Source organism: Eschscholzia californica, unplaced genomic scaffold, assembly GCF_041429995.1.
Source record: "Eschscholzia californica isolate CP2 unplaced genomic scaffold, dmEscCali1.0.p SCAF_2, whole genome shotgun sequence".
NCBI lineage: Eukaryota > Viridiplantae > Streptophyta > Magnoliopsida > Ranunculales > Papaveraceae > Eschscholzia > Eschscholzia californica.
Window position 1 is genome coordinate 42,674,316 of NW_028238309.1, and position 13,550 is coordinate 42,687,865.

The window sequence follows — 13,550 nt, forward strand, 5'->3', positions numbered from 1 at the left end:
CAGAGAGGAAAATATTTCCTGGAAGACGAGAAAATCGTTTTCCCAGAGGGTGCGTTTGGCAGATTCTCGGAAAAACAGAAGGAAATCAACTCCTTAAGGGTCTGTTTGGTGGGAAAATCGCAGAAAAGTAAGTTTCTTTCTTCTTTTTCTTCTATTACTTCAAATATTTATCGTTTCTAGCATGAGTAGCTAAGTCCTTTATATCTAGGGTTTTAGATGAAGTTTAAATAATTATTCTAATGATAAATTTATTACAGTTTTTATTATTTTAACGATAATATCTTCCGGGTTTTTAGACCGTTCATGGACTGAAAATCTGAGTTATACAAAGAACTATCGAATTAGACCAAAAATTAATTTGTCCTTAGAATTGTTAGGAAAACGGATTCGAAAACCCTAGGTTCCCTTTTTCTGAATATAGAAATATTTATTTATTTATTTATTTTTCTTGAGTTTTATATTATAGTTCTATTTCATCACCATCAAAACCAATTTTAAATCTCAATAGTTTTAAGGTTAGAATTAGTTTAACTTAGTCTCTGAGGAACGAACCGGTCTTACCGGAACTATTACTTGACGCCCGTATACTTGCGGGTGGAAACCTATTTAGGTAACTTTTTAGGTCTATCAAAAAGAAATGTGGGACCGAAATGAAACAATTGTAGATGAGGTATTTTCTTTTGCGGTGGCACAATTCTGAAAAAGAATGATGATTATGAGCCACGCTCTATTGAGGAATGTCGACAAAGACCCGATTGATCAAAATGGAGAGATGCAATTCAGGCAGAATTAGATTCACTCAATAAGCGTAGTGTTTTTGGACCAGTGGTCCTCACACCAAAAGATGTAAACCCAGTTGGATTCAAATGGGTTTTTGTAAGAAACACAATGAAAATAATGAGATCGTTCGCTATAAAGCACGACTTGTGGCACAGGGTTTTCTACAAAAACCAGGAATAGATTATGAAGAAACATATTCTCCTGTCATGGATGCAATTACATTTAGATATTTAATCAGTCTGGCAGCTCAAGAAGAACTCGAGATGCATCTATTAGATGTCGTTCCTGCATATCAATATGGAAATTTGGATACCGATATTTATATAAAAGTTCCTGAAGGATTCAAATTAGCAGAAGGAAAACCACGTGTCATGTATTCACTAAAACTTAATAGAGCTTTATATGGTTTAAAGCAATCAGGGCGAAAGTGGTACAATCGTCTCAGTGAATATTTGACCAAGGAAGGATATGTAAATGATCCTATTTGCCCATGCGTGTTCATTAAGAAATCATGTACTGGATTCGCTATCATTCAATATATGTTGATGATATAAATCTAATTGGGACAGTTGAAGATATCTCAAAAGCTGCAGAGTATTTGAAAAAAGAATTTGAGATGAAAGACTTGAAAAAACAAAATTCTGCATTGGCTTACAAATTGAGAGAAGTGAAAGTGGTATACTTGTCCATCAAAATTTGTATACAGAAAAAGCTTTGAAAAGATCCCATGGTTGTCAGATCTTTAGATACTATAAAAGATCCTTATCGTCCTAAAGAAGATAATGAAGCACTACTTGGTCCTGAAGTACCATATTTAAGTGCAATCGGTGCTTTATTATATTTGGCTCAATGTACTAGACCTGACATTTCTTTTGCAATAAATTTATTAGCCAGGTTCAGTTCGGCACCAACAAAGCGACATTGGATGGGAATAAAGCATATTCTTCGATACCTTCGGGGAACTACTGACATGGGTTATTCTGTTCGATAAATTCCTCCAATGGTTCACAAGTAACAGGATATACTGACGCAGGATATCTCTCTGATCCACATAAATGAGTTTCACAAACAGGCTATGTTTTTACTAGTGGTGGTACAGCTTTCTCTTGGCGATCAAGTAAGCAAAGTATGCCCTCTACATCTTCCAATCACTCGGAGATTATTGCTCTTCATGAAGCTACTAGAGAATGTGTATGGCTAAGGTCCATTATTAGCCATATCAGAATATCATGTGATATTTCTGGAATTACAAAGGCACCTACCATTATTTATGAAGACAATGCAGCTTGCATTGCTCAAATCAAGGAAGGATATATTAAAGGTGACAGAACGAAACACATTTTGCCTAAGTTATTTTGCTTACACCATCTACAAAAGAATGGAGAAATTGATATTCAGAAGATTCAATCATGTGAGAATTATGCCTACTTGTTTACCAAGTCTTTGCCTAGTACAACTTTCAGAAAATTAGTACAAGGCATCGGAATGGAAAGCTTGAAAAACCTAAAGATGTAAAATTACATCAGCCCATAATATGATATTCATCACGGGGAGAATATTATCATCAGTAGTACTGGATATTTACTCTCTGTACTCTTTTTCCTTCGTCCAGTTTTTGTCCCAATAGGTTTTTCTGGCAAGGTTTTAACGAGGCAGCATTTCACACATCCAGTGAAACCTGAAATCTCTAACTAGATTTTTCTGACAAAATTTCAGTGAGGAAATTACTTTTATTGATGGTCATCCAAGGGGGAGTGTTATGAAGTGATGTGGATGACAACTATATGTTTGCTTCAGATAAGAGATGGCGTGGTGCCTTTTGCCTATATCTTATGGAGTAAGATAGTAAACAAGCATGAGGTGCTTCCTTTGTGATTTTCTAATATATCATTAATTAGGAATTTACACCTCATCCCATGCAAAGTCACTATGTGTTGGTTTTTTTTTTTTTTTTTGTTGAAGGTAATATATTAATATTAAAAGTCTATTACAATACAGTAAGAAGAAAAATACAACTACAATAAGAAAAGTAGTACAACAAAATATCAGAAGTGAAGAAATGCATCATATAACTTCGGTTTGTAGGGCAGTCTCCATTCTGAAGCTTGCAAGGCTGGCATCTCTTCTTGATCGAGATATAATCTTTAATGTTGAGAGTCCGTCTGGTATCTATGAAGATGAAGCTCGTATCTAACTTCGTGTAACACTTAGTTAGAGATACTAAGTGGGTATATATATATACCATGTTTAGTTCCATTTAGGTTTGTACTTTTACAGAGAATAATCAAAGGAGAATTACAGAAGCCAATCACTTATCTTTCACTTTCATTTACTTTTAATATATCTAGTAATATAATACAACACAAGATACTCATACTAGTAATTAAGTTATTAGGTTTTGTGCGAACAGTTACCAAGATTCTCTCAATTGCCCACCTAAAGAAAAAGTCACGTGCAACTCCCTTAATCCCTTGGATTCACGGACTGATTTAAAGGAGCAGTTCCTTTAATTTTTTTTTCACCCGGTGTCTATAAAAAGGTATATTTTGGGGGACCTTCTCCAAATGGGGCTCAAAGCAGCTGCTTTGCCTGCTTTGGGCCTGGGCCGAACCTTTGTGAATAGTGCGACATGAGAGAAGTGGTAACTTGCACCAAGAATCCAATGTATAGGTCTTCTAAACTTATTGCCAGTTGGTTTTGAGTTGGATGTCCACAAACTTAACATGACATTAGAGCTAGGCGCACACATGATAGGCTTAAAAGCCACACGGATTCCACGTCACTCGAAAAAAAAATATGTGTTAGGCTAACCACGCCACACGTGAGGAGGTGTGTGAAAATAGTCCCACATGGGAGAAGGGATATAACTAGCAACCAAGAATATAATGTATAAGCCTTCTTCACTCATTGCCAATTAATTTTGAGTTAAATGACCACAAACTTAACAAGTTAGGTAGGAAAATTTATGTGAACTTATTTTGATTAAGTTTAGGAACCTGCATACTCACATAAAAATAACTAACTTATTTTGATCTTCTAGCTGAAAGTGTCAGTAATAGTAAAAATACCAGTTAGCTAAGTAAATTTTTAGGTCGCGACTTTGGGAATAACATTTTGTAACTGGAGCATCCAAGATTTTATGCTGAAAAATCTTGAATGCTCTTACTTTCTTCGCGTCAGAGAAGAGTCGTTAACAGACTGTCATTGTCGCCGACCCTTAAAAAAAATCTTTCCCTCCTCTATGTCGATTTCTTTTCCTCCAACCACCACAATTGGTAGACGGTTGTTGTGGGCGACCTTAAAAGAATATGTTCTTTCCCCTTTTTCTCCTCAAACCACCACTATTTATCTCTCTGCCTCCTTCAATTTTTTCAGTTAAGGGATGAGTTCCCATTGTCGGAACCCTCTTCGTCGGATGAAGGAAAAAAGATTTTAAGTTCCATTTCGAACTCTAAAACCCTCGGTCGTGGATTCTCCAACTATAAAACGTTATTCCCCTAAGTTGTGTCTTAAATTAACTTTTTTTAACCTTTTCGAACAACATTAAATTATTCAAATTATTGATAAATATTATTTTTTAGCGTTAAGTCTTTAGATGCTTATGAACAAATGAGTGTCTATGGATGTATATGTTTTAAATTATTATATGTGTGAATGAATGAGTGTCTATGGATGAGAGAGCAAAATTCATTGCAGCTCAAACATCTATAGCCAGATGCAGAAATAGCGAGGAGGGGGAAGCTGTTGCCCTCCTTAATGGTCTTCTCTGGGCAGAGGAACATGAGTACAAAGACATCATCATCGAGAGTGACAACATTAATCTTATTAGCCACATCCAGAATCCCAAACACGAAGTTAACTGGCAATCCAGAGTTCACCTCCAGAGAATTCATGACAGGAAAAAGTATTTCAACAACGTGAAATTTAATTACATTAATCGGAAATTTAATAAGCCAGCTGACAAGCTAGCGAAGCATGCAAGGAAAAAGAATAAAGCAGAATCTTGGCATAGAATTCCTTATTTTCTTAATTCCATGTACTGTAATAACACTTTGTCTTTTTAATTTAATCTAATCACCTTAACAAAAAAAAAAAAAAGAATGCACAACAATCAAATTTACATATAAAAAAATATCTCTTTGAAAAGTACTCCAGATATTAAATTCTGGGATACATTATACGATGCCTCTTGGAGTCCTTTCATGATATAATATTGGGTTAATTCCATTTTGGCCCCCTAAAGATGATCAACTGACCAAAATGCCCCCTAAAGATGATCAGCTTCCAATATGACCGTTTTTTTTGTTTTTCTGTCTTTTCTCCGTTAGCCGTTAGTGAGCTGGCAATTTCTTGCCACATTTATCCCTGCCCGTATCTACCCCATATCTTGGATGAGACACCGAGAATCTTTATGGTCCCTAGGTTGTCCAATACACTTCTACCTCTCCTCTCTTTCTTTCTCCCTTCTTTAAATGATTCTCTCTTTCTCTACTCTCTCTTGTATTATTTGATTTTGTATTATTATTATTATTGTTGTTCGAAAACTCTACTTGCATTTTGATGACCTCCTAATGCTTGAGAACTATAAAATTTTATTGAACAAAATAAACAAGGAAAACTTTACTTGTATTATTGGATTTTGTATTTATTATTATTGTTGTTGTTGTTGCTGTCTTGATGATGAACAAAGATTTTTCCACCATGTTGATGATGATGAATATGTAATCCTCCTTCTCTTTCTTCTCCATCACCTATTAATCTAGATAAAGAAACAGCAAAAACCCATTTCATAAATTAATCATTCATATTCATATATTCATATAAATATGTATAATATGATAGTGTTAATTGTTAAAAGAAGAAGAATAGTCTGATTCACCATTAACAATTCCCGTTTTGGAAATCATTTATTCTTGTGTTTATTTCCATAAATCATTGATTCTTGTGTATTTCAATAAACGAAGTAGAACTTCTTCAATAATTGATGATGACAGAGCTTCATTTTTCTTGAAGTTTTAGAGAGAGAAAGAGAGATTTAGTAGAGAGAGATAGTAGAGAGAGAGAGAATTTTTTAAAGAAGTGAGAAAGGAAGAGAGAGGAGGTAGAAGTGTATTGGACAACCTAGGACCATAAAGATTCTCGGTGCGTCATCCAAGATATGGGGTAGATACGGCAGGGGTAAATGTGAGAAGAAATTGCCAGCTCACTAACGACTAACGAAGAAAAAGATAGAAAAACGAAAAAGGAGGCCATATTGAAAGCTAGTCATCTTTAGGGGGCCATTTTGGTCAGTTGGTCATCTTTAGTAGACCAAAATGGAATTAACTCTATAATATTTTACAACCATTTCTTTATAAGAACAATACTACTGATACAACCTATCTACCGACTGCAAGTACTCCTAAGCTTCAAAATCTTTAAATTTAAACCTAAATTGTCCCATTCCTATTGTTACATCCCACGGAAAATTCCTAAAGTATTAGAAGGTTCCTCAATCACTAAAGGTTGGTCAAAAAACTCATACTTCCACATTGTTTGGTGACTAAATATGTTAATTTAATGCAGCCTCCCTTATTTTCCTTAACTTTCTCTATTTTCAACTCCTCTTCCTTTTGGTATAAATATGTGTTTCCTCATTAACAATTCTCACCAATTCATTCCTCAATCGAAGAGAGTAAAGAATACCAAAGAAAAGTTTTCATATTTTCAGTTACTAAGCTTCCCCTTTCTCTTAATATTTGTTCAACAAGAAAAAAAAATGGAAGGCTCATGTCAAAAGATGACCGTTCTTGTCACCGGAGCTTCTGGGTTAACCGGACAACTTGCATACAAGAAATTGAAGGAAAGATCAGAGCAGTTTGTGGTGAGGGGTTTGGTTAGATCTGAAGCAAGTAAGCAGAAGCTTGGAGGAGGAGATGATACCTTCATTGGGGATATTATGGATTGTCAAACCCTAGAACATGCCATGAAAGGAATTGATGGTCTCATCATTCTCACAAGTGCGATCCCAAAGATGAAACCTACCGATGAATTTCCAGCTGAAAGTTTGGGTACTGGAAGAGCTGAAGATATGATCGATGGATCGTTTGACGGACCAATGCCCGAGTTCTATTTCGAAGAAGGACAATACCCAGAACAAGTCGATTGGATTGGACAAAAGAATCAAATTGATACAGCTAAAGCTCTTGGAGTTAAACATGTAGTTCTAGTTGGATCGATGGGTGGATCGGATCCAAACCATTTCTTGAACAGTCTTGGAAATGGAAATATACTTATATGGAAGAGAAAAGCAGAGCAATATCTAGCTGACTCTGGTTTGGCATACACCATTATTAGAGCTGGAGGTTTGGATAACAAAGAAGGTGGGATAAGAGAGTTGTTGGTAGGGAAAGACGATCTTCTTCTTCCAACTGAGAATGGATATATTGCTAGAGCTGATGTTGCTGAAGCTTGTGTTCAAGCTCTTCAATTTGAGAATGTCAAATTCAAAGCATTTGATTTGGGATCAAAACCAGAGGGAAATGGTGAGCCCACAAAGAATTTTGGTGCTCTTTTCGCCCCTATTTCCGAACTTTTCTAAGACCCATTTCAAGAGATACTCAGTTTACAATCTTTTTTTACATATTTTCTTGTTTGAGTGATTTTATCTTGTTTTTTTAATGAAATCTCTATTTTTTTTCATTACATATTTTCTTGTTTGAGTGATTTTATCTTGTTTTTTTAATGAAATCTCTATTTGTTTGAGTAAACAAAATATACTAATGAAACATGTGTGCTTTTTGTTTGAACTGGACAAAGTGTCATGTATTCAACTTTGATCACTACCCTTACTTTTTTTATTTGAAATTGTCAACGGGTTAGAGGGCCCGACCCTTTACAACGAAAGAATCAAAAAATTAACCAATGAAAAGTTCGAATCAACTAAAGTAAACCATATAAATTCAACATCAAGATAAAAAAAACAAAGAAACTAAGGATGACGGACTCTGATAACACCCCTTTTATCATCCCTCAAAATCTTTTGTAGGTCTTCCGGTAATTCTGTTGGTAACAACTCAATAGTCCCACTAGCAGGTCGCATCTTCTAGAGATAGTCAGCTGCCTGGTTTATCTCTCGAAAAACATATGCAATGGAGCACCCTCAAATTATTCCCATAGCGTCCGGATCTCTCGAAATAGTCGCATAACATGCCATGGAGGATCTTTCCCAGTGTTAGTTAAGATAGTCACAGTTAATAATGAATCAGTGGCTATTCGACCCCGAGACCTGCCCATTTTTAGGGCTAGTTCAAGACCCATTTTGACCCCCTGCATTTCATGTGCAAGAACCAAGATTCTTTCCGTCATGGAAGCTGCTGCTATTATTGTTTCCCCTCGCGAGTCCCGCAAAATAGCTCCATATCCAGCAAAAGTGGGATCATATGCTCCATCAGTGTTAATTAGAGTGTGGCCAACAGCAGGTCCTTGTCATTTGCAAATCGTTGGGGCCTTCCTGATTAGTGGGACTGTTATATTCCATCGATCTAATATACATCTAGCCTCATTCGTGTCTAATATCACCCGTTTCCATGCCATTGCCTTTATTTATATCTCACTAATCACTTGCGGTAAGACCTCTTGATGTGGTTTGCTCGCACCACGAAATACTCGGTTATTTCGTTCAGTCCAGATATTATAGATATAGGCTGTGAAGACCACACTCCCCAATCGTCCCAATATCGAGTCACCACGAAAGGTGTCCACACACCAATTGATCTCCTCTAACCATATTCCTGTATGATTCTGGTGAATACCTAGCATGAGTAGTAGTTCCGTCCATATTGTGACCGAATTAGAACACTGAAAAAAGAGGTGTTCGTCTGTCTCTATTCCCGAGTCACATAAAGGACAGATTTCATCCACCTCTAGACCCCATGCCCGCAGCTTAGTCTTTGTTTTCAGATCCCGTTTAAGAGTAATCCATGCAATAAATGAGTGTTTTGGTACCCCCTCTTTACACCACACCAGCCTCGTCCACGATAGTTTATCGCCTTTTCGTCTTATAGAGTTATATGTATCCTTCACCGTGTAGTCACCCGATGTAGTAACTTTCCAGACCACCTTGTCCCTCTTTAGACCTCTCACTTCAACTGCATGTAGAGTATTAAACACATCACCTAGGGCCTGACCAATGTGATCTGGAAATACCCATTTTCCTTCTATAAGAAAATCGGATACCCGAGCATCTTCTCGTAATTGTGGCCTGAACCACCAGTCAGTAATAAAATATTCAGCAAGTGACCCTTTAGGGTGCCATATATCTCGCCAAAAGTAGGTGTCTTGACTGTCCTGAATTAGGTATTTGACCAACCCCTTTCCCACTTCTCTACTACCAAGAATTCTTCGCCAACACCAAGAACAACTACTAGGAATCTTCATCATTGTCCAGAAATTCTTACTTCTGATCAAATACTTCTTCACCCAACGAACCCATAACGTATTTTTGTCACTGATAATATCCCACACATGTCTAAGGTTCATTGATGTATTCATGGTTTCAATATCACGCAACCCCAACCCACCTTCATCCTTTGGCAGACATAAATCAAGCCACTTCACTGCTGGTCTATTGCTACCTTCTTCTAACCCTTTCCAGAGAAACCTATTGAAGATCTGAGTAATCTCTTTGAACACTCGCTTCGGTAAGACAAACACAGAAGACCAAAATATAAGCATACTGCCTAACACCGTCTTGAGGAGGATAAGTCTGCCTGCGTAAGAGAGGAAACACACCTTCCAAGATTGTACTCTACTCTGGATTTGGTTTAATAATGGAATGCAGTCCTTATACCTAACATCCTTGCAGTTTGAATTTTTCAATAAAAACCCACTGTTCTAGTAACCTTGAACCAAAACTGTTACAAATAGATAATTCGACAGTCGAAACCGTAACAAAAGAGACAGGCATTGAAGTAACTTGGAGATACATTTACAATGAGATCTCTAGTTTTCACCAATTGGGATACTTCTCCAAGGTTCTTACATGAAAAATCCAATTGTTTTGTTACTGTCCAACCGTAACAAAATAAACATACATAAACATGTTGGTTGTTACCCTAAGGAATCTTTACAAAACAAGGGTAGAAGTAGTTTCTTACAGTCACCATTTGAGGTACTTCTCGACGACTAGAGTCAAAGATGAAAATCCGGTAAAGTACTGTAACAAAACATACATGGAAACCATGCATACTTTTTTGTAATAGTAAATTAAACCATAACAATACTAAGATCACTAAAGTAACCTTCATATCTTTACAAAAAGTTCTCCAAACAGTCAGCAATCTGTTTTAATCTAGTTCTTCAAATTATTTTCCTTTCTAAAAGGTTTGCAGTACTGCTACAATATATGATCTAGTTAAATTTTTCTTTTAGATGATGACACTTTTTGAAGACTTCAAACATAAGACTAAAATACGAAACATCAGTCTCGGTCGCCCTCTTTCTCCTCTGACCACCACCAACCAACTATCATTGTCGGCAACCCTTATAAAGATCTTTGTTTCCTCTCTTTCGCCTCCAACCACCACCATTTCTCTTTCCCCTCCAACCAGGGGCGGTACCAGGATTTTTAGCTAGCTTTGGCAGGCTTATATATGATGTATTAAAGAAAAAAAATTAAAAAAAAACTATTTTAGGGTCTATTGTAGAAGTCGGTAAAATTTGGAGGTCATTTTGTGAGTTACTCATATTACAGAATTAGTCTCAAGAAGGGTAATCCTAAAGACGCCTCCAACAAAGTTTAAGGACACCTCTTACCCACAAAAACTTCGACTTACTGGAGGCGCCTTTCATAGGTACTGAGAGCGTGTTTAACACTTGTTAAAGAGGAGCCAAAAAAACAAAAGTGTTTTGCAGATCATGGGAGTCGAACGCGTGAGTCCTGGAACCCAGAGTCCCAACCACTGAGCTACAGGCCCAACTCAATTATATTCTTAACAGGAAACTATAAATTCCAGCCTGGGCCACTGCCTAGGCTGGTCTTCACATAGGTCCGCCTCTGCCTCCAACCACCACCATCTCTCTCTCCTTCTCTCTCATTTAATTGTTCCGATAAAGGGATGATGAGTTCCTACTGTCGCAAGCCCCGGAAAGGGTTTCAAGATAAACCGTCATGGAGGGTTCCACTTGAAATCCTAGGACCCTCAATCTGAAGCGCTCGATCGAGGGTCTAAACGCTCGATCAAGGATCTGAAACACTCAATGGTTCTCCCCAAACCTTCCATCAAGGTTTCGTGAAACCCTCTCCTTTGTCGAAGACGAAAGGAGTTCTGGCAAAGGAAATCGTTCTTTTCGCTGGAACAGTGAGAGGAGAGACAAACTCTCGTGGCCAGCTAAGATTTTTCCACCATAATTTTGGATTCTTCAGCTACAAAATGTAGTTCCCCATAGATGTTTTTTTGTCTTTTTGACCAACACTAAGTTATTTCATTATAGATAAATATTATTTTTTAACATGAAGACCCTTAAATCCTTATGAACAAAATGAATGTGAGTATGCGGGTTGTTGTAAAATATGTTTTATAGATGCAAATAAGTTTTTATCTTTATTTTGTATATTTATGTTTTTGTTTTTCGTATAACTACTGTTAGGGCCATCTCAACTTAAAAAGTTAGTGCTTTGAGCAACAAAAGTTCAAAACAGTAGTGTTTGGGGCATCTCTGATGTAGATTGTTGCGGAAGCGTAAAAGTAATAGAATTCACCATTATAACAATGATAAAATACGTAAATAAACTGATAAAATACGTAAATAAACTGATAAAGTAAAGAACAAAACGATAAACCTGATTAATAATAAACTCGATTGATAATATTCTCTGATCTGGTTAACAAAGACAGACTAGACTTCTCTTATATAGAGATTGTACTTTCCTAGATAGACTCAAATAAGGAAATAAGATAATTACTAATAATACTTTCCTTGATTGCTAAGACTCATAATTATGGAAACCCTAAATACTTAATTATAGAAACTACGCTAATGTAGCTTCTTGACCGTGAGGCCCACTATCACCATGGCCGTGAGGCCCAATAGGAAGATGGTCTCCATCATACTCCCCCGCTGCGGAACAACTTGCCCCCAAGTTGGTGTTGTCATAAAGCGGATCGTCCAAGTAATGAGGATATATATCAGCGATGTTGAAGGTAACTTCGACGACGAGTTTGAAGGCAATCCTTAGTTCCCACTTTTCACGAAAATTGCCGAAAATCCGAAGAAGAAAAATATTGACAATATCACCAATTATAATGTAAAACATATATTGCCAAGATACTCGCAAAAGCAATACCAACGTAGATACGTCTAGTAAATTGCGACATCGCCCGTCGTCTTTTAGTTTGACGAAAGAGGTCACATATACAACCTGTCTTGTTCTTGGAAAAACAATGGATGGCCATGAAGAATGGTTTGTATGATTCTTTGAAGTTGAAAGCCATGAAGAAATCAATGGAGGAGAAAGTATTTTATGATTCGACACAACTAATTCGTCTCCCGGAATCATATATGGATCAAACAACTTATTCGAGCTTGTGTTAGTCAGTTGAATTTCTTCTTCTTGATCTGTCTCATCGAAATGTTTTTCCTCCATTATTGAAAAACTAGGATTTTTTTTATCAAAAATCTCTCCTTCAATAATATTGACCATGGTAGTCGAAGGAATTTCAGATAATAATTTGTTCGATTGGATATGTGATTCTATAAAAGATAAGTATTCATGTAAAGGGAGAAAAGCATACCGAAAAATACTTTTCACTTTATTCCAATCATCTACGAATGATTTTCCTTCATTAACGAGTCTCCATTGCATCTCGTTGAATTTTTCATACACTCTTGTAGACAAGTGTTGTTCAAGAATAAAAACCTTATCTTCATCACGAACCTCTTGATTTATAAACCAGTCTTCCATCTGTTGAATCCAAAAATCTATATGATATTGATAATCAAACATAGGAATTTTGGAATCGACATTAATTTTGTTTTGATCTTTTCGATCAACATAGAGTCGTTGTGCATCTCTTAAAGGATCCCAACCTAAACGCGGAAGATTATTCCAACATTCAAGATGAGAAGTATTTAAAAAATTATCTGTTCCCAGATTCTTAAAGCTCTGAATACCAGCTGATGTAGATTGTTGCGGAAGCGTAAAAGTAATGGAATTCACCATTATAACAATGATAAAATACGTAAATAAACTGATAAAATACGTAAATAAACTGATAAAGTAAAGAACAAAACGATAAACCTGATTAATAATAAACTCGATTGATAATATTCTCTGATCTGGTTAACAAAGACAGACTAGACTTCTCTTATATAGAGATTGTACTTTCCTAGATAGACTCAAATAAGGAAATAAGATAATTACTAATAATACTTTCCTTGATTGCTAAGACTCATAATTATGGAAACCCTAAATACTTAATTATAGAAACTACGCTAATGTAGCTTCTTGACCGTGAGGCCCACTATCACCATGGCCGTGAGGCCCAATAGGAAGATGGTCTCCATCAATCTCAGATATTTGGACTAACCGAAAATTAACTAACGTGGCAAGATGTTAGGAACCATTAATTTTTGGACCGTAAAACTAGTCAAAGTTTGTTTATATATACCTCAAACTAAAAAAAACATGTTCATGTCCAAATTCAATCTCCCGGAACTTATGTTTGTTCCCTTTGTAAAATAATTCTTAAAACAAAGGCACCCGGGCAAAGTGCCATAAGCAGGTGGAC

General features: G+C 36.4%; 1 pseudogene across 1 annotated transcript; it reads left to right on the top strand.

Moving 5' to 3' along the window:
* The first annotated feature begins 6,434 nt into the window (after positions 1–6,434).
* LOC147558081 (sanguinarine reductase pseudogene) lies at positions 6,435–7,568 on the top strand (annotated as a pseudogene). The gene is made up of 2 exons (XR_015235427.1): positions 6,435–7,417; positions 7,483–7,568. The product of XR_015235427.1 is annotated as a sanguinarine reductase pseudogene (transcript).
* Positions 7,569–13,550: the final 5,982 nt, after the last annotated feature.